Genomic DNA, 21,745 nt, shown 5'->3' on the forward strand with positions numbered 1-21,745 from the left:
CTCTCTGTCAAAAAAATAAATAAAATCTTTAAAAAAAAAACTTATGTTTACACTGTACTTTAGTCTATTAAGTGTGCAATAGCATTATGTCTAAAAAAATACATATCTTAATGAAAAAACACTTTATTGCTGAAAAATGCTAACCATCATCTAAGCCTTCAGCAAGTTGTAATTCCTAATGATAGATCACCATAACAAATATAATTTTAAAAGTTTTAAATACTGCAAGGAATCACCAAAATGTGATACAGAGACACAAAGTGAGCAAAACTGCTGCAAACATGCACCAACAGACTTGCACAATGCAGGGTCGCCACCAGCATTCAATTTGTAAAAATATAACAAAACCAAAAAACACAGTACCTACAAAGTGCAATAAAGTGAAGCACAATAAAAGGTAGGTATGCCTACAGTTACTTTAGAAAAACTGACAGGAGTATATGCTCCAAAAATACCATGGTCCAGCAAGAACCAAGAGCATGCTTCTGTTCCTGCTATGAGAATTTACTGAACAGTAACTCCCATGCTACACATTATGCTGGATGCAGCAAACAAGACAGACAAGTTCCCTGTCCTGTTGTAATTACACACAGAAAGGTATCTTTCATTATCTCTTCAGGTTCATAATGTAACTTTGGGAGTTTTCTCTTGCATGGACCAGAGTAGTCAGAAAGGAGGTCACTACTTTTGGGATCTTTTCCTAGTCTCTCTTTGAACTGAAGTTTTCTCATGTGTTGAAACAAAGATAACGCTTTAGTTACCAATAACGTATCAGTACTGGTTCATTAATTCTACCAAATGTACCATACTGATGTACAGTGTTAGTAACGGGGAAAACTGGGCATGGGGAATATAGGAACTATTATGGGTTAAACTGTCCCCCCCCACCCCCAAAATTTGTATGTTGAGGTCCTAACGTCAAGTACCCCAGAATGTGACCTCATTTGGAGATAGGATCTCTACAGAGATACAGGGCTGGTTATCCTTATAAAAAGAAGACATCTGGACATAGGGATATGTGGAGGAAAGAAAATATGAAGAGACACAGGAAGAAGAGAGCAATCTATATGCCAAGGAACCAACCCTGCCAACAACTTGATTTTTTAACTTTGAGCCTCCAGATCTGTGAGACAAGAAACTGCTCTTGTTGAAGCCACCCAGTGGGTACTTTCTCCCAGCAGCCCTATCAAACTAACACAGGGATTCGGTACCATCCTTGCAGTGCTGTGTTAACCTATTCTCAAAAAAGTGTATTAAACAAAAAGGCAGGGGGATTTGCTGTTCACCTCCCACAGATATGAAGACCAAAGCAGACAGATGGCTGGGCAATCCTGCTCAGGGCCAAGGGGAGCCATAGCAGTCGCGGCACACAGTGAGCAACCAAGTGAGGACTGGCATCCAGGTTTCAGTCAGTGTTCTTCACAACTTAAGGTTACTTCAAGATGGGCATAAAGGTGGCTGTAAGTGAGGGAATATGCTGAAGTAAATTATCAGTCTAAAATGCCCTGTCTCCTTCTGGGCGCCTGGGTGGCTCAGTCAGTGGAGCGTGTGACTCTTAATCTCAGGGTGATGAGTTTCAGCCCCACGTTGGGGGTAGAGATTACTTAGAAATAAAAAATAAAGGGCGCCTGGGTGGCTCAGTCGTTAAGCGTCTGCCTTCGGCTCAGGTCACAATCCCAGAGTCCTGGGATCGAGCCCCGCATCGGGCTCCCTGCTCCGCGGGAAGCCTGCTTCTCCCTCTCCCACTCCCCCTACTTGTATTCCTTCTCTTGCTGTGTCTCTGTCAAATAAATAAACAAAATCTTTATTTATTTTTTTTATTTTTTTTAAATTTTTTTATTGTTATGTTAATCATAAACAAAATCTTTAAAAAAATAAATAAAAATTTAAAAAATTTTTTAAAAGTCTTTAAAAATAAAATGCCCTGTCTCAAGTGGACAGAACCCTGAGAGTCACTTTCTTTTCTTTTTTTAAAGATTTTATTTATTCATTCCAGTGAAAGAGTAAGAACACAAGCAGGGTTGGGGCGCCTGGGTGGCTCAGTCGTTAAGCGTCTGCCTTCAGCTCAGGTCATGATCCCAGGGTCCTGGGATCGAGCCCCGCATCAGGCTCCCTGCTCAGCGGGAAGCCTGCTTCTCCCTCTCCCACTCCCCCTGCTTGTGTTCCCTCTCTCGCTGTCTCTCTCTCTGTCAAATAAATAAATAAAATCTTTAAAAAAAAAAAAAAAAGAACACAAGCAGGGTTAAGGGGCAGAGGGAGAAGCAGACTCCCCACTGAGAAGGGAGCCCGATGCGGGGCTCGACCCCGGGACTCCAGGATCATGACCTGAGCCAAAGGCAGATGCCCAACCAACTGAGCCACCCAGCCGCCCCTGAGAGTCACTTTCTAATACTGGACCAGATTCTGCAGTGAGTAGTGGCTTTGGCACTGAAAAAGAACTAGGTTCTTGGCTCCTGTACTCATTAGCTGGGTAAGCTACTTTCCCAAACTTCCAAAAGTGACCTACCACTCACAGAACCACCACGTGAACTAAATAAATGCACATACACTGCCTGGCATATAGCAGGTGAGTTCATGCCACAAGCTATATTTAGCTACAACCTCAGAGTGGTGAGAGGGAGATACTGAGGAGCCTAAGAGCAAAGAGATTTCATCACTGAATTCTATTTTCTTGCTATTAATAGTAAATAATTACAGAATACAGTGTTTTATACCTTTATTAGCTAAATCAGCATGTGTTGCACTGAGAGGCATACAGAAGCAAGAAAAGGTCACATTCTAAGGTCATGACCTCTGGAGAACAAATCCCTTTGCTGCTGGGTGTCAGCAGGGAACAGCAGCAGCCAGTTGAGGGCCATTCATTTGGAACTTGTTCATCACAATATCCCCAGTGTAGGCAACTTGCGGCATCTTCTCTTGAGAATTTACTCAGTCAGGGTCTACTAAGCTCAGGATCATCTATGCAATTAATCTCTCATCATTAGAGACACAGAATGAACAGCATAGCATAGTCAGCAGCTTAAATAATCTTCAATTCACCCCAGAGGCTGTTCTCCTCTATCCCTAGGGTGGGTAACAGCAATTTTAGTTCCAGTTTTAAATGAGTATGTGTTACCACTGGGGAGTATCTTTTTATTTTTTAGAGGAATTCTCAGCTCTTCTAACTTAATAAAGACACTATAGCCTATGTTAACTAATGACCTATGGCCTCCTTCCAGCTCTCATTATAGTAAACCTATTTAAAAACTAAACAGCCAACTATGGCACTCAACTATTTTTTAAAACGAAATTATTACTAATACCTTGGGCTGAACCAGTGGTGCGTACTGCAATCACCTTTAGAGCTTTAAAAGAAGTCCATTTATCAAAGATTCTTACTGAGGAAACCTGGAAAGGAATTCAGAACCAGTGGCACATGAACACTGTTTGCAGATTCCAAGAAGTAGGACTGTGATCTTCCTTCATCAAGTTATCATCCCACCTCTGATGCACAGACAGCCACTGTTTACACAGAGTTCTATTTTATAACTCTATTAGGAGAAATAAGTTGACATCTTTTATAGACATTGATCTTCTTAGGACCAAATCATCTTCTCCAAACAAGTCTATCACATAAAGGTTTAGAGGGAAAAAAAATAAGTGTATGTTTAAGTTTATTTCATTATATGTTATTCTTTCACTGCTTTAAATTATATTTGGAAGATGGGAGTGTATCATTCAATAACTAAATCATATTAATTTTTCTGTTCCTTCAGATGCATGAGCCCTCAGACTGCACTGTCCAATAGACAAGTGGCTACCAAGCACCTGAAATGTTACTGGTCTGGACCGAGATGAGCCATAGGTAGAAAATAAACAGGATTTCAGAGACTTAGTACAAAAATCAAAATGTAAACTATTTTTTATATTAATTACACATTGAAATGAGAATATGTTGGATATATTACATAAAATATGTCATTAAAATTAATCTCATTTGCTTTCTTTTGTAATGTGGCTGCTAGAAAATCCAAAATTACGTATGGCTCAGACTGGACTTCTCTTGGACAGTGCTGTCCTAAAGGACAACAATGATAATTATGTCTTTTTGAAGGCTCAAGTTTTAAATCTGATCCAATATTATTATTTGGTCACTTTTATTTATTAATTTTTTTAAGTAATCTCTACACCCAACATGGGACTCAAACTCACAACCCCAAGATCAAGAGTGGCACGCTCTACTGACTGAGCCAGCCAGGAGCCCCTATTTAGTCACTTTTAAATTCATCTTTTATTTTTACAATTTATAGTTTCTATCCACTAAGATTTTCCTGTTGATCTAACCACCTAATGGCTTTCCATTTATATCTGCACTTCACCAGATATATTGAGGGGAAAAAAAGAGAAATGTCTTAAACACACAACTCTACATAAGAAACCAAAAATGATTTCAAGATCTGCTATCATGTTGGATTCTATCCTGAGTCTACAATAGAAACCAAGAAGAAGGCACTATTCAAAACTATCTACATTTAAAGACAAGACAACTACCCCAACTCCAGTTAGATCAAAACACCCAACCAGAACTTAGTTCAGATATATGTGAGCAATGCAGCTCCTCTCTCTGGGCTTTCCTTCAGGAATAGCATATAAACCACCTACAGAAAGTCTATCAAGCGCTTGTCTGCCTTCGGCTTGGGTCAGCTTCCTGACCCAAGGATCAGGCTCCTGATCCCAGGCCCTTAGGATGGAGTCCCCCATCGGGCTCCTTGCTCAGTGGGGAGCCTGCTTCTCCCTCTGCCTACCGCTCCCCCTGCTTGTGCCTCTTTCTCTCTCTCTCTCGGACAAATAAAATCTTTAAAAAAAAAAATTTAAGTAAAATAAAAAGAAATAGATCTATTTATCTCCTAGAACATCTTATATATATTCCTTAATAAAGGAACAAAACTGAATTCATCAGGTTTATATAGGAAAGATCTGGCTTGCCACAGCTTCAAAATACGAAGTGATGTGGCCCTTGCCTACTTGTCCAACACCATCTCAAACAACTCTCTCCGAGCCACAATGGCCTTTCTGTTCCTCAAACAAGGCGGGCATTTATGGTCTCAGCACCTTTCCACTTGCCATTGTCTCCAAATACACTCTTCTGCAGTCCCAAGCATGGCTGGCTCCTTTCCCATCCTGCTAATCTCAGCTACTTGAAAAGGACTTCCTGTAGTGTATTATCTAATGAAACCTCAATGCTCCCCCCAACCCCAGTTATCTGGTAGTCTTATTTCATTCCTAACACTTAGGAAAAACTGAAATTATCTTATCTGCCTCCCCAAACTAGAAAAGTAAGCTCCCCAAGAACACAAGTCCTATCTGTCTTGCTCACTGCTGGTATCCCCAGCACATACAGCAGGCACAGGAACAAGGACTCAAGCGTCTGACTGAAGCAAAAAAATCAAAAGCAGCCTTGAAAGACAAAGATAAGAATCTTTTTTTTTTTTTTTTAAGATTTTATTTATTTATTTGAGAGAGAGAGAATGAGAGAGAGCACACGAGAGGGGTTAGGGTCAGAGGGAGAAGCAGACTCCCTGCCGAGCAGGGAGCCCGATGCGGGACTCGATCCAGGGACTCCAGGATCATGACCTGAGCCGAAGGCAGTTGCCCAATGAACTGAGCCACCCAGGCGCCCCCAAAGATAAGAATCTTAAGAGGTTAAAATCCAGGGGTGCCTGGGTGGCTCAGTCATTAAGCGTCTGCCTCCGGCTCAGGTCATGATCCCAGGGTCCTGGGATCGAGCCCCACATCAGGCTCCCTGCTCTGCAGGGAGCCTGCTTCTCCCTCTCCCACTCCCCCTGCTTGTGTTCTCTCTCTGTCTCTCTGTCAAATAAAATCTTTAAAAAAAAAAAAAAAAAAAAGAGGTTAAAATCCAGTATGCTTATTTAAAAAATTACGCAAGTGATTTCCTACGTACATATCCTTCTAGTATTTTATTTTCTAATTACCAATACTTAAGTCTCTTGAAGAACTGACATATTTCTCTATGGATGAAAATATGAAGTATGGATATAATTATATTTTGTTTCCTGAGGGTGGAGAGGAAAGAAAGGCTCACATCACTAAGTAAAAAATGAAGTAAGGCTACAATAAAAACACTGAGTACAAGATTAGAGAAATAAATGGAACAAAATATAAAGTTTAGAAATACCCCCTCCCCGGGGGGGCGCCTGGGTGGCTCAGTCAGTTAAGCATCTGCCTTCGGCTCAGTCATTATCCCAGAGTCCTCGGATCGAGTCCCGCATCCGGCTCCGTGCTCAGTGGGGAGCCCGTTTCTCCCTCTGCTTGCTGCTCCCTCTGCTTGTGCTCATGCTGCGCACGTTCACTCTCACCCTCTCTCTCTGACAAATATTTTTAAAGAAGAAAAAAAGAAATATTACCTCCCCCAAAAGAAACATACCCTGTAAGACACACTTTACAAAGGTGGCTTTTCCTTTCTTTCTTTTATTAAGATTTATTTATTTAGGGGTGCCTGGGTGGCTCAGTCGGTTTAAGCATCTGCCTACGGCTCAGGTCAGGATCCCAGGGTCCTAGAATTGAGCCCTGCATTGGGCTCCCTGCTCAGCAGGGAGCCTGCTTCTCCCTCTGCCCCCTCACTCCCTGCTCTCTCTCAAATAAATAAGTAAAATCTTAAAAAAAAAAAAAAAAAATTATTTATTTATTTGAGAGAGGAGAGAGAATGTGGGTTGGGGGGAGCAGAGGGAGAGAATCTTCAAGCGACTCCCCGCTGAGCCCGGAGCCTGACGACCCATGAAATCATGACCTGAGCTGAATCCAAGAGTCAGACACTTAACCAACTGAGCCACCCAGGCGCCCCCAAAGGTGGCTTTTCAAATCACTAGGTAAAAGGATAAATCAGTAGTCAGGACAACCAATTAACAACCTGGCAGAAAAAGTTAGATTCCTTCTTCTTACCATAAACAAAAATAAAATTCCTGATATATTAAAAAAATATTAAAAAACCACTGAAAAAGAAAATATTAGTGTCTATCTGATAGGTCTGGGTAAGCCTATTTATTAGTTTTCCCAGAGATAAAAGATATTGTATCCATCATAAAAAGACAGGAACATAATAATAATAAAGTAATACCAGACACTTCTCCAAATGCTTCACATAATTTGCTTAAGTTACAACACTGCCATGAGACATACACTATTTTTTTTATTTTTATTTTTCACACTATTATTACTCTCATTTTACACACGAGGAAACTATCCACAATCTTAAATACTATACTATTTCACCTCTCTGCTTCACAGAACAAAAGGGAGCTCCTGAGAATTAAAAATATAAGAATACATATCCAGCAATTCCACTTCTGGGTATTTATCCAAAAGAGGTGAAATTTGGATCTCAAAGAGATACTAGAACTCCCATGTTCATTGCAGCACTATTCACAATAGCCAAGATGTGGAAAGAACCTAAATGTCCATCAAGAGAAGAATGGATAAAGAAAATGTGGAATATACATACAATGGACTACTATTCAGCCTTAAAAAAAAAGAATTCTGTAACATGCAACAACACTAATGAATCTGGAAGACCTGATGCTAAGTGAAATAAGCCAGTCACAAAAAGGCAAATACTGCATGATCCACTTCTATGAGGCATCAATCTCACAGATTCATAGATTCAGAGTGGAATGGTGGTTGTCACGCGGCTGGGAGTAGGCAGAAATGGGCAGTTATTAATCAAGTGCATCAAGTTTCAGTTAAATAAGATGAATAAGCTTTAGAGATCTGTTGTACAATGCTCTATCTATAGTCAACAATTATATACACTTAAAAATTTGTTAAGAGGACAGGGTGCCTGGGTGGCTCAGTTGGTTAAGCAACAGCCTTCGGCTCAGGTCATGATCCTGGAGTCCTGGGATCGAGTCCCGCATCGGGCTCCCTTCCCTGCTCAGCGGGGAGTCTGCTTCTCCCTCTGACCCTCCCCCCTCTCATGCTCTCTCTCATTCTCTCTCAAATAAATAAATAAAATCTTTAAAAAAAAAAAAAAAAAATTTGTTAAGAGGACAGATCTCATCTTAAATGTTCTTACCACAATAACATAAATAAATAAATCTTATCATCCATGATGTCAGTAAATTGAAAAGCCTTCATGAGAGGTGGGAAGGAAGGGCTTTGTAATCTACAGCAATTGGAAGAAAACTTAAGTACTGCCAGTTTGTCCTGGCAGCCACAGAAGGCACAAGTTTCTGCATACATATGAAGAGCATAACTATATTCTTATAGGGACTGTGGCTGTTCAGAGTTATATGAATGGAGTAAATAAAAATGTTGATGAACATGGGGGCACCTGGCTGGCTCAGTCAGTAGAGCATGTGACTCTTGATCTTGGGAGTCATGAGTTCAAGCCCCGTGCTGGGTGGAGATTACTTAAAAAAGTTGATGGGGTGCCTAGGTGGCTCAGTCGGTTAAGCATCTGCTTTCAGCTCAGGTCATGATCCCGGGGTCCTAGGATCAAGTCCCACATCAGGCCCTCTGCTCAGCAGGGAGTCTGCTTCTCCCTCTCAACTTTTGCTCTGTGCTCTCCCTCTCTCTCTCAAATAAATAAATAAAATCTTAAAAAAAAAAAAGTTGATGAATATGAAAAAAAAATATTATATGAACATAAGTGGAAAAAAACAACAGTCTAGAAAATGCAATCAAGGGGGGGCGCCTGGGTGGCTCAGTCATTAAGGGTCCTGGGATCGAGCCCCACATCAGGCTCCCAGCTCAGCGGGAAGCCTGCTTCTCCCGCTCCCACTCCTCCTGCTTGTGGTTCCCTCTCTCGCTGTCTCTCTCTCTCTCTCTGTCAAATAAATAAATAAAATCTTTAAAAAAAAATGCAATCAAAGAAATCTCCCACAAAGTGAACAGAGATGGAAACAACAGAAAAAAAGATAAATTTACAGGATCAGTTCAAAAGATACAAAATCCAATTAACAATTCCACAAAAAGAATAGAGAAAATAAAGGAGAGAAAAATCAAGGACATAATTCCAGAAAATTTCCCAGAACTGAGGGACATTAACTTTCAGTCCATTAAGTTACCAGCACATTAGATGAAAATAGCCACACGAAAAACATCATTATAAAATTTCAGAATGCTGGGAAAGAGAAGTTCTAAAGTTTCATAGGTCAAAGGTAACTAACATCTCATGAACAGTGAAAGCCAAAGGGCAATAGAGCAGTATCTTCAAAATTCTGAAGGAAAACTATGTCCAAACTAGACTTCTATACCCAGCCAAACTAAAAATCAACATGAAAGTAGAATAAAGGCATTTTTAGACATAAACAATTTACCACCTGTGTACCCTTTTCTCAAGAAGCCAATGGAGAAAGGTACTCTTCCAAAACAAGAGATTCAATCAAGAAGGAAAGGATATGGGAAAAAGATAATGGGATCCAGCACAAGAGACATGGGAAAAGTCATGAGGATGATGATGTTGAGATAGCAAGCATGACAGCTGGGCAGCTACCTAGAGAACATCCAAAATGGAGATCAGAAGGTATCTCCAGAAAGATAAAACTTGTAATATGCCTAAAATGTTTAAAATATTGAGAAGTGGGGAGCCTGGGTGTCTGGGCTCCCTGCTCAGCAGGGAGCCTGCTTCTCCCTCTCCAGCTCCCCCATGCTTGTGTTCCTTCTCTCGTTATCTCTGTCAAGTAAATAAAATCTTTAAAAATAAATAAATAAAATAAAAAATAAAATATTGAGAAAGATTTACACTTCTGGGTAGAGTTTAAAGATTAATTACTGATGAGAAATAGAAATTAAGCAAAACAGACCAAAAAAAAGATACTAACAACAGAGAAAATAAAAAGCTATGCAAAACAGGAAATTAACCATAGCATGTAAAATGATTTGGCTGTAAGTTATACACAACCATAAACCTCCTACAATGAATACTGCTCTAACCAAAATTACATTATAACCAGAGTGACAATAAATGTGAATGTGTGAGGTGGTCAGGGAATTCTACCAGAAACCACTACCATCCAAGGTGGGAAATTAACAGATAATACCAAAAACCAGAAAATCACTAAGTAGCAAAATAAGCTTATTATGTAGAAGCAATAGCAAAAGAAACAGTAGAGTTGGCAATGATTGCTTCTAGAAACTAGGATTTTTACACATGTATTAAGTAAAACAAAAAAATACAATAAATATATAAAATGCTTTTTAAAGTTAAGAAAATATACTGAGGGAAAATCAAATGTATACATAAGTGTATTCACGTCTATCACATAGTTATCAGACAGGGAAAAATGCAGAAGAGCCTAAATGTCTACCAAAAAAGAACCAGTTAGATAATTTTAAATTACATGGCACATCCATGATGAAATGCCATGAGTCATTTAAAAATGCAAATGGGGAATGTTAACAAGAACCAGGTGAGACAAGAAAGTCCAGCCCAGATTTTGATTAAACACACACCACATATCCAAGTAACACATGCATAAAGAGAGACTATTCACCAAAATATTAACAATGATTATATGTACGTCAAGTTTATGGATGATCTTTCAATACTTCCTAATGAATAAACGTGTTATTAAGTTAGTTAAAATAAAAAAGGTTAACTGTTGATTCTACAACTTACAATAGAATCAGAGAGGACTGAAACAAATAATGCAATATATGTTAAGAAAGAAAAAAAGAAGAAGAAGAATGTAGCAGGAGGGGAAGAATGAAGGGGGGGGAATCGGAGGGGGAGAAGAACCATGAGAGACAATGGACTCTGAAAAACAAACTGAGGGTTCTAGAGGGGAGGGGGTTGGGAGGATGGGTTAGCCTGGTGATGGGTATTGAGGAGGGCACGTTCTGCATGGAGCACTGGGTGTTATGCACAAACAACGAATCATGGAACACTATATCTAAAACTAATGATGTAATGTATGGGGATTAACATAACAATAAAAAAATTAAAAAAAAAAAAAGAATCAGAGAGGAGAGCAGAGCTACTTTATCATCTTGTTTCAGTTTATTAAGCTGAAAAATAAACACTGCTTAATAAGAACCCAGAACTTCTATTAAGGAATCTTCTAGATAAGCAACTCTTAACATAAGGCTGGTTTTATAAGCCCATGAAGTTATTATTAGTTCCTTTTAGCACCATGCATTTACCTTATCTGAACAATGATTCCACTTGCACCGGATCCCAAACAGACACTATCCGCAAAAGAACACTGGCAGTGTCACGGCCTTCTCCAATTTACAAAGTCAGGATACAATTCTGGAAAGAGAGGAAACAAGCAGGGATAAGACAACTACCCAAACCTTGCAGATTGTATCGTGAAATACAGATGCTTGAAATCTCTAAGCAAAAACTCTACTTTAACCCTCAACTTTACTCCAGGTGGACACAGGCTTCTCTCTCAAAGCATACTCGCCTGAGGGTCTTGTGTCTCACACACGTTTTTATCCATCCAACCCCCTACATACAGTAAGGCTGCAGAATGGCAACTAAAACCTTCCTCTTAAAACCTGATACTCTCACTGGCAATATTTCAGGTGCTACGCTTTGCATTATGCAAGACTAATTCACGAATTCCATAATTTAACCTGGACAATTACTTGAGAAGAATCACATACCTGAAACAAAAAAATGTAACGGAGATATGCCGAACTGAATTTAACACATTTCAAATTAAAACAACTTCCCATCCTCATCCCTCAAAGCACAAAATAAACCTTCTGATCCAGTTATTTAAATATTCTCAGATCTACACATTACTAACATAGCCATACATCAAAGCTATGTAGTATTATCCAAAACAAATAGGAAAACAAAGTTCCAAGATCAGCAAGTATGTAATGTCCCTTACTCCTAGCTTATTAAAGCTTACCATTCATCCATATTGCTATAGAGTAAGAAAGCACCCAAGATTCAAATAATCTGAAGATGCAGTCTTAAACTCTTTTTTTCACTTATTTATTCAGCATTCACTCAACTAAAGATACCCACCTTAGCTTTCTCTGAAATCTGTGGTTTGCACATAGCTGAACCCTGCCTACCTAGCCAGGAAAAGAAAGGAATATATTTGCTTAAGCTATGGTCTCTTGGTACATGTGAACCCTCAGCCTAAACACCTCCTCCCCCAGCAAGCTGTCCCTGGTGCACACAGGCTGAGTTCGGTACTGCTTCTTGGTGTTACCCTAGACATGTCTCTCCTTACACTCATCTCATTATATCCATTAATGTCAATTTCCCTCAAAGGACTGCAAACTCTGTATACCTAAACAGTGATACATGTTTGCTGAGTAAACTGAAAACCCAAGCAATAAAATCTTGACCTATACCAAAGGTAATCAGGTAATTAACACTAGGAAGAGGCAATAAAAACCTACTCTTAAAACTAACAAGACTATTTTATCAAGGGGCGCCTGGGTGGCTCAGTAGTTAAGTGTCTGCCTTCAGCTCAGGTCATGATCCCAGGGTCCTGGGATCGAGCCTCGCATCGGGCTCCCTGCTCCGCAGGAAGCCTGCTTCTCCCTCTTCCACTCCCCCTGCTTGTGTTCCCTCTTCTCACTGTCTGTCAAATAAATAAATAAAATATTTTTTTTAAAAAAGACTATTTTATCCAGATAACATCAGTATTCAGTCAGCCCCTTTACCAAATTAATGACAGTGTTCACATCTACTTAGCTGATAAACAGTAATATAGCACTTTCAAAAACTTTCCTGCAAAGTATTTTTCCATATATTCTTGCCACTTATTTTTAGAACGTATCTTAGGTTACATCAGCCAAAACTTCTCCTTGTTTCTAACTGCAGAGGCACAGGGGCTCACATCAGTCAGCTGGAGGGAAGTCTCCAGGACTGAGAACCGCTTACTCTACAATGCTCTGAATGAAAGAAACGACTATTCTACTAATACACCCATCCTTAAGATTCTAACCAGAGAGCTAGCAAACACACACACACCTTTCCATTTCACTACCCCATCATGTTTTCTTTTTTTTTTTTTTTTAAGATTTTATTTATTTGACAGAGAGAGACATAGCGAGAGAGGGAACACAAGCAGGGGGAGCTGGAGAGGGAGAAGCAGTGTTCCCACAGAGCAGGGAGCCCAATGCGGGGCTCGATCCCAGGACGCTGGGATCATGACCTGAGCCGAAGGCAGACGTTTACCGACTGAGCCACCCAGGCGCCCCCCCATCATGTTTTCTTCCTATTAAGTAACCTCCTCTTGGACACCAGCAAGAATTTTATCACCCCAACAAATCTTCAATCTTCCACTGTTAACAATGGATGAAGAAGCAAATCTGAGGATCTAGCCCTCAGTTATTCTGTGACAGTAAGGAGACACCTAAAGCCCTGAGTCATCCCTGCCACCCATTTTTATGCACCCTCCCCAACTTGTCCTGCCTGTGTCATCTGGACAGTCCACAAGCATACTTTTCCCTTGGTCAAATACCAAATTATTAACAAGATACCATGGCACTGCCAACAATATAGCTTTTCCCCTCTACACAATTTCCCTAATTGTCCACTTATTCAACAAAAAATTAATTAAGTACCTACCACATTGCCAGGCACTATTCTAGGCAATGGTGGTTTGACAATTTAAGTATCTCTTCATTCCCGGAGCTTATATTCTAGGGGGAAGATAGGGGTACAAAGACATGGGTGAACAAACAGGGCCTTACAAGCCATTTAAGGACTTTGGTTTTCTTCTGGGTAATGTGGGCAGCCAATGGAAAGTTTTCAGTAGAAGAGTAACATGACCAGAATTATGTTTTAGAAGGATCATTTTGGCTGCTGAATGTAGAACAGATTTCAATAGGACAAGGTCAGAAGAAATTAGTAGATATTGCCTATAATAATCCAGGTAAAGGACAGGAGTGGCTTAGACCAGAGTGTACCTCAGAATACTCCCATGTTCCAAACACTACCAGACCTTAAGTAACAACTTAGTTCCTAAATCCAAACAGAAGGTAAACACTAATATTCTAGGACCACAGTATTTGTACCCCCTTAAAGACTTGATTTTTTTTCCTCATCTCACCTCAGGCACCCACAGTAATCTTAGTTACTGAGATAAAGAACATGAGGAAAACACAAGGATGACCTTGCCTGTTCCTATGAATCTGAGTTCAAAGCTAGTCCTTTAAACCACCAAGCGTAACTTGCTTGTATAAGACTAATTTGCTCCTAGCATCAAAAGCAAGAGACCAATAGAAGTGAACAAAAGAGCAGTGTCTTCTATTCACGTTAAATTAAAATACCCACCAAATAAAATTTAGGGGTGCCTGGGTGGTTCAGTCAGTTAAGCATCTGACTCTGTTTCTGCTCAAGTCATGATCTTAGGGTCCTGAGATCAAGCTCAAGTCAGGCTCCGCACTCAGCACAGTCTGATTGTTCCCCTCCCTCTGCTCCTCCTCCAGCGTGCGCTCTCTGGCTCTCAAATAAAATCTTTAAAAAAAAATAAAAGCTAAAACTAATGATGTAATGTATGGGGATTAACATAACAATAAAAAAATTTTTAAAAAAAATAAAAGGAGGGGCGCCTGGGTGGCTTAGTCGGTTAAGCAGCTGCCTTCGGCTCAGGTCATGATCCCACTGGGATCGAGCCCCGCATCGGGCTCCCTGCTCGGTGGGAAGCCTGCTTCTCCCTCTCCCACTCCCCCTACTTGTGTTCCCTCTCTCGCTGTCTCTCTGTCAAAAAAATAAATCAAACCTTAAAAAAAAAAAAAAAAACTAACAAAATTTAACCTTAGCTACCTCCTGTCGAAAAAAAAAATTACTAGGAATTGAGGAGATTATGACAGCTGGGCAAATAAACCTTTAGTGTTTTACCACAGAAAACCGTGCAATGTCTCTTCTAAGCCCCTTCTGTGGCATCGGCAGGAACTGAGACTGAATCCAAGGCTGGTGAAATTACTACAAGTGGCTTTGGAGAGAAAGATACTTCCAATATGGGTGGTGAATACGGGGCCTTCTACATTCAGGGGTCATCAAATGATGCACACAGGCCAAATCTAGCCCAACCTATTTTTTCTTTTTTCACCACCCATGAGCTAATTGTTTCTACATTTTTATTTATTTATTTATTTATTTTAAGATTTTATTTATTTATTTGACAGAGAGACACAGTGAGAGAGGGAACACAAGCAGGGGGAGTGGGAGAGGGAGAAGCAGGCTTCCCGCGGAGCAGGGAGCCCGATGCGGGGCTCGATCCCAGGACCCCAGGATCACGACCTGAGCCAAAGGCAGACGCTTAACAACTGAGCCACCCAGACGCCCCTGTTCCTACATCTTTAAATGGATGAAAAAAATCAGGAGTATTTCAGGATGTGTGAGAATTCTATGAAATTCCAACTTCAACATCTATCAGTAGTTTTACTGGAACACAGCCGTGTCCCTTCGTTTGCAGCTAGCTGCTTTCACACAACAGCAGAGTGGAGTAGCTGCAAACGAGATCGCATGTGGTCTCACCACTTTGTGCTGCTACAGATCGCAGTGCTGCGGTTACAGCTCAGTTGTTCAAGTACCGTGCATTCTGTCATTTTATTAGTTTTAAATTACCAGTATATCACCATATGGTAAAACAAGACAAAAGCGGACTTTGAACATTACCCATTTAAGGGACAGTGTGGAGTGTGGATTATTTTGTTAATGATTTAGATGGAAAAATTCTATTATGAAAAACACCTAACTGTGCCAAGGATACAATGTATGTCGACGCTACCAAACTAAGCACTCATCACAATATTCGTATCTAACACCATTTGTTAGAAAATTAGGAAATTTAAAACAGTATCTCATCCTAACAAAATCTTCACAAAAATACAAATGAAGCTACAACCAAAGTAAGTTTCTGAGTGGTTCATCTGTTAGTGAAACAGGGAAAGCCATTTATTTACAGTGAGTTGATTAAATCATGTTTGTGGCAGCCAAAGAAATGTGTCCAGAGAAAATCATCTTAAGACTATTAGTCTTTTGGGGCGCCTGGGTGGCTCAGTCGTTAAGCATCTGCCTTTGGCTCAGGTCATGATCCCAGGGTCCTGGGATCGAGCCTCGCATCGGGCTCCCTGCTCGGCGGGGAGCCTGCTTCTCCCTCTCCCACTGTGTCTGTGTCAAATAAATAAAACCTTTAAAAAAAAAAAAATTAGCCTTTCGACTGGAAAAGTTGAGGACAATGGGAGCAACAACAGTAGTCAATTAAAAAATAAGGCAGGGATGCCTGAGTGGCGTAGTCAGGTAAGCATCGGATGCATCGGACTCTTGGGTCTCAGCTCAGGTCGTGTTCTCAGGGTCATGAGATCAAGCCCGCATCAAACCTGCATGGGGATCTGTGCTCAGAAGGGAGTCTGCTTGAGATTCTCTCTCCCTCTCCCTTTGCCCCTCCAACTTGTGCACTGTGCTGTCTCTCTCTCTCTCTCTCTAAAAAAAAAAATAAGGCAGGTAGAGGAGAAAGGAGTTGACCTAAGTAACTATGGAAATGAGTGAAACAGGGAAAACAGCAAAAGGAACTGCATATAATCACTGTATTCTAGATGTTGAAGTTGTTTCCCATGGGGGTATGGGATAACATATTCTGAAACCATTACATATGTATACTGGAATTAATAAATGGATGGCAGATGGTGTGAGCCAAATTTCTCACTGCTGGGAGTGGGAGGCCACAAACAAGACAGACAGAAAGGCTAGAATGATCCAGGTGGTACTGGATTAGAAGTGGAGATACCAGTATAAGCTCCCGTTTAGCTTAATACAGATACAAATGGATACACACAGATACATCAGAAATATTTACAGATATTTCTGTATGTATATAAAATGTGTTATTATACACCTATTTCCTGTATGTAATCACACACATTATTTCCTTGCTCTGTCAGCTGAGAAGACCTATACACAGTAACATTCCAGTAGCAATAAGCACACCTAGCACCCACACCTTGATTTCTAATAATATTCTCCAATAAAAGAAACCAAAGCTCCTTGGAGAAATGACTGACTCTAGGGCTGAGGCCAGCAATACACTGGATAAGCCTGGAATATCTTGTAGTGCCAGGAAGGAAGAAAGTGCAACAAACGAACATACAAAAACCACCACAACGAAGGGAGTATGTCAAAAGGACATTTCTGTCCAACTGAAAGTGTTCAAGAGCCAAAATTAAAAAAAAAAAAATTGAACAAAATGAAGTAATGGATAACTCAAAGTATAAAGTATCTATGAATCTATACTGATAATGGATGAGAAGAGACCAATTTCCCATGCCACAGAATTCCAAATAATTTATGTATATATTCCACCCTCCAGAAGGTGGAACATAGCTCTCCATTCCGTAAGTGAAGTAGAGCGAGCCTCGTGATTTCCTTCCAAAAAGTACAGTATGGAGGGGAGGGAATAATTTACACCAGAGAAACCTAGCCAGGTGATCAAAATTAACATCAACAACAAATCATGTTGGTAACATGTATTCCTTGATATGATGTGAAGGAAATGATACCTTACTTCTGTGGTCTTTCTCACTAAAATCCGTAACACCAGTCTAACCATGAGAAAAATCTCAACTGAGGGACATTCTACAAAGTATCTAACCAGCACTCCTCAAAACTGTCAAAGTCACCAAAAATAGGAAAAGTCTGAAAAGGTGTCACAGCCAAGAGGAGTCTAAGGAGACGTAACTACTAAATGTATATCCTAGATAGGATCCTGGAACAGAAAGGGGGAATTAGGTAAAAATTAAGAAAATGTGCATAAAGTAAGGACTTTAGTTAACAAGAATGCATCAACACTGGTTCATTAGCTAGGACCAATGTACCATACTAATTTGTTAACAGGGGAAATGGGCATGAGGTATACATGGGAACACTCTGTACTATTTTCTCAGATCTTCTGTAAATCTGAAACTGCTCAACAACTGAGTATTTGTTAAAAGGGGAAGGGAATGATTTTCACCACCGTTGCCTCTTGATTCAACAGATAATATAGACAGTGTGTAGCTGTTTACTGCAGAAGTCAATGCTGGTTTTGAAGTGACTGAAGAGTTAGCCTCTATGAATAGTCTATATGGAACAACTAGAGGTGAGAATCTTTCAAAGACGTGTGAGAGAACACTAATACAACCTGACCCTGAATCTGCTGAGATGTGTGGCAAATGGTGGTGGTAAAAAATACGTAAAGAAGAAAGGACTTAATTGGACAAATTTACAGGGCTTTGTGAAAATGTAAGGTGTTTCAAACATATGGTTATTCACTGTACTATTCATCAGCAGGTACTCTACAAAGAACTTTTAATCACATGTTGAGCCAGTATTATCAAAAGTCCCCCTCATTCACTGTCAATTCACTTTTGTAGACTTAACCATGGTCACTTCTGTGAATTTTTGTCAGAAATAGAAGGTGAGGGGCGCCTGGGTGGCTCAGTCATTGTCTTGCCTTTGGCTCAGGTCATGATCCCAGGGTCCTGAGATCGAGCCCCGCTTCGGGCTCTCAGCTCCAAGGGAAGTCTGCTTCTCCCTTCCCCACGACCCCTGCTTGTGTTCCCTCTCTTGCTGTGTCTCTGTCAAATAAATAAATAAAATCTTTTTTTAAAAAAAAGAAAGAAAGAAATAGAAGGTGGATCCTGATTTGCACTACCAAACAGCAGTTCAATGGCTTCGCAGCAAAATTTTATTGCGATATTTTTTTAATCTAAAATTTTTCTAAAGAACCACACTTAAACCTTATTACTGAATACTGAAAGGCTTTGGAAATTAGCTTTTGGTGCAGATTTGATAATGTTTCTTAATGAATTCAATAAAAAATTATAAGGCAAAATAGTATTTTTATGGGGCACCTGGGTGGCTCAGTCGTTAAGCGTCTGCCTTCGGCTCAGGTCATGATCCCAGGGTCCTGGGTTCAAGCCCCACATCGGGCTCCCTGCTCCGTGGGAAGCCTGCTTCTCCCTCTCCCACTACCCCGGCTTGTGTTCCCTCTCTCGCTGTGTCTCTCTCTGTCAAATAAATAAAATCTTTATAAAAAAATAGTATTTTTATGGGAAATATAGATTATGGCAAATTAACTTGAACAACAGTAAACACTGAACCTCAGGTAACGTCAAGTCACTTTATTCACTTCCTGTACTATCAAAGCTAACACAATGATATCTCTGTTCACACAAAACTTTTAAAGACCTATTTTCTTTTCTTTTCTTTTCTTTTTTTTTAAGATTTTATTTATTTATTCATGAGAGAGAGAGAGAGAGAGAGAGATGCAGAGGGAGAAGCAGGCTCCCAGGGAGCAGAGAGCCCGATGCGGGACTCGATCCCAGGACCCTAGGATCATGACCTGAGCCGAAGGCAGACGCCCAACCATCTGAGCCACCCAGGCGCCCCTAAAGACCTATTTTCTTAATTCAAACTACACTTCCAGCATATTTCCAATCTTAATCGAAGTGCAAAGTAAATCTCCATCTTTCAAAATCCATCTAGCTGTGCAACTGAGATGCTTCCATCTAGGGGTGGCTGGCTGGCTCAGTCAGGTCAGTGTGTGGCTCTTGATCTTGGGGTTGTGAGTTTGAGCCCCACGTTGGGTGTGGAGATTACTTAAAAATAAAATCTAAAAAAAAAAACCACAAAACTTCCATCTAATCTTCCATTGGAAACGATTACTCTGCAGTGTAATGGTACCCAAAAAGGCAAATATCAAGAAATGAATCTAACAGAATTCTATAAATGCCTTCCAAGTGATGAATGTGCTCAAATAAACCATATGCTCAAAAAAATCATATGCTCATGGATTAGTATTAATATCTGGCAGTACCTGTCTGTGTAAAGACATTTTCAAAGATGACAAATGTGCAATCTCACTACAGATTTCAGCATTAACAGATGAACATTTGCCATCCATTTTGATAGGTAAAGCTAACTCTGAACCCCAGTGATGTGAAATGTTATCTCCCAAAGTGAATTCCACTCTTGTAACACACCTGCCTTACAAAAACTGTATTCAACTATTACAGTTTGAATTCTGCCAATAAAATATTTGTTTTGTTGGGCCACCTGGCTGGCTCAATCAGTAGAGCATGTGACCCTTAATCTCAGGGTAGTGAGTTCAAGCCCCACACTGGGTGTAGAGATTACTTAAAAAGATAAAAATAAAAATAAATTTTTAAATACATTTTCTTTTTTGTTATTTAAGTACCTATATAATATCCTCAGTTTTGCCTCTTGGCCCCCAAAGCCTAAAGTATTATCTGGACCTATAGAGAAAAAGTCTGCCAACTCTGGTTCTACACCATTTGCTTAACAAAGGCATTTAGTGCAAATGGCCATATAAGAATAAACCCTTAATGGGCAGTAATTCTCAAAACTGTAGGTCTCAAATGGTAGAAACTCATTTTTTAATCCAACAAATTACAGTAAGACAAAATTAGTAATCAATCATCCCAAAACAATTTCCAAAGCACTGGCCCAATTAGTAGTACGAAACAACACATGCTCTAAAGGCAGACTACCTTTGATTCCCAGCACCACCAACTAGTAGTTTTGACACCTGTGGTAAGTTACTTTATTAAATTCCACTGTCGGGGCACCTGGGTGGCTCAGTCGTTAAGCGTCTGCCTTCGGCTCAGGTCACGATCCCAGGGTCCTGGGATCGAGCCCCACATTGGGCTCCCTGCTCAGCGGGAAGCCTGCTTCTCCCTCTCCCACTCCCCCTGCTTGTGTTCCCTCTCTCGCTGTGTCTCCCTCTGTCAAAATAAAAAAAAAAAAAATCTTAATAAAAAAATAAATCCCACTGTCTCATCTGTAAAACTGATTCCCACTACACAGAGCTGTTATTAAAATTGAATGAGTTAATATGTATGTGAAGTACGTGAAACAATACTTACTAGCACATATTTAGCACTCAATAAATATTAATCAGGCCAATGTCAAAATCACAGAGTTAAAAGACAAGATTCCACCAGCTAGTATGGGTAATCACATGGTCATTAAACAATTACTATCTTTCTCCTGAGAATTCAGAATTTGTCTTTATGGTAGACTCAGAATGTAAGACACTCAGACAGCTTGAGAACCTCTTAAGGAAGCTGTACACTCTGGCAACAAACCCAAGCCTAAACTTGATTCCAGGCTGAATGAGTCTGACGCTTAAATGACAGCACTATTCTGGCGCCCAGGTTCTCAATTTACAAAAGAGAGAGAGGGATCAATATGCCATCCATGCACCTGACAGTTTCTACCCAGATTGGTAATTTTTAAAATCATGCTTTCAGGCTATGCACAAGTACCTTGGGGCAAAATAACATTCTCATCTGAATCCTCTGGATCAACCAGCAGGTAAGACTGCCGGGAAATCGTTTACTTTCCCAGAGTTTATCATCTTTTTATCACGTTGCAGAACTTTTACAAGCTACAATTTCCTACAAACTTAAACCTCTATTTCCTTGAAAATCACTAGTATGTAATCTTAGTGTAATATTACTAGATTAAATGGCTATTTCAGGGCAAGTACCAAATCAAATTCCTTTTTGTATCACCAGTGTCTAGGTATATGTCTGTTGAATGACAAACAAATGAGTATCAGCTATGTATTTTTTTACTATGGAAAAATAAACAAAACGGACTATTTTAACCTTTATGAGTGTATCGTTCAGTTCTGTGGCATTAAGTACATTCACACTGTTATACAACCATCACCACCAGCCATGTCCAGAACTTTTCCATCTTCCCAAACTAAAACTGTGTACCCATAAAACAGTAACCCCCCACCCACAACCACCACTCTACCCT

The 21,745-nt window shown here is 40.1% G+C and overlaps 1 protein-coding gene across 2 annotated transcripts in view; it reads right to left on the reverse strand.

Moving 5' to 3' along the window:
- The window catches only part of THRAP3 (thyroid hormone receptor associated protein 3), a 75,145-nt gene that overhangs the window by 36,037 nt on the left and 17,363 nt on the right, over positions 1 to 21,745 (reverse strand). For both annotated transcript variants that reach the window (XM_032387804.1, XM_032387813.1), the window contains exon 2: positions 11,140 to 11,248. The gene's annotated coding sequence lies outside the window, so the exon portion shown is untranslated. The remainder of the gene's footprint in view (positions 1 to 11,139; positions 11,249 to 21,745) is intronic.

This window comes from Phoca vitulina, unplaced genomic scaffold (genome assembly GCF_004348235.1).
Source record: "Phoca vitulina isolate PV1807 unplaced genomic scaffold, GSC_HSeal_1.0 scaffold2, whole genome shotgun sequence".
Classification (NCBI taxonomy): domain Eukaryota; kingdom Metazoa; phylum Chordata; class Mammalia; order Carnivora; family Phocidae; genus Phoca; species Phoca vitulina.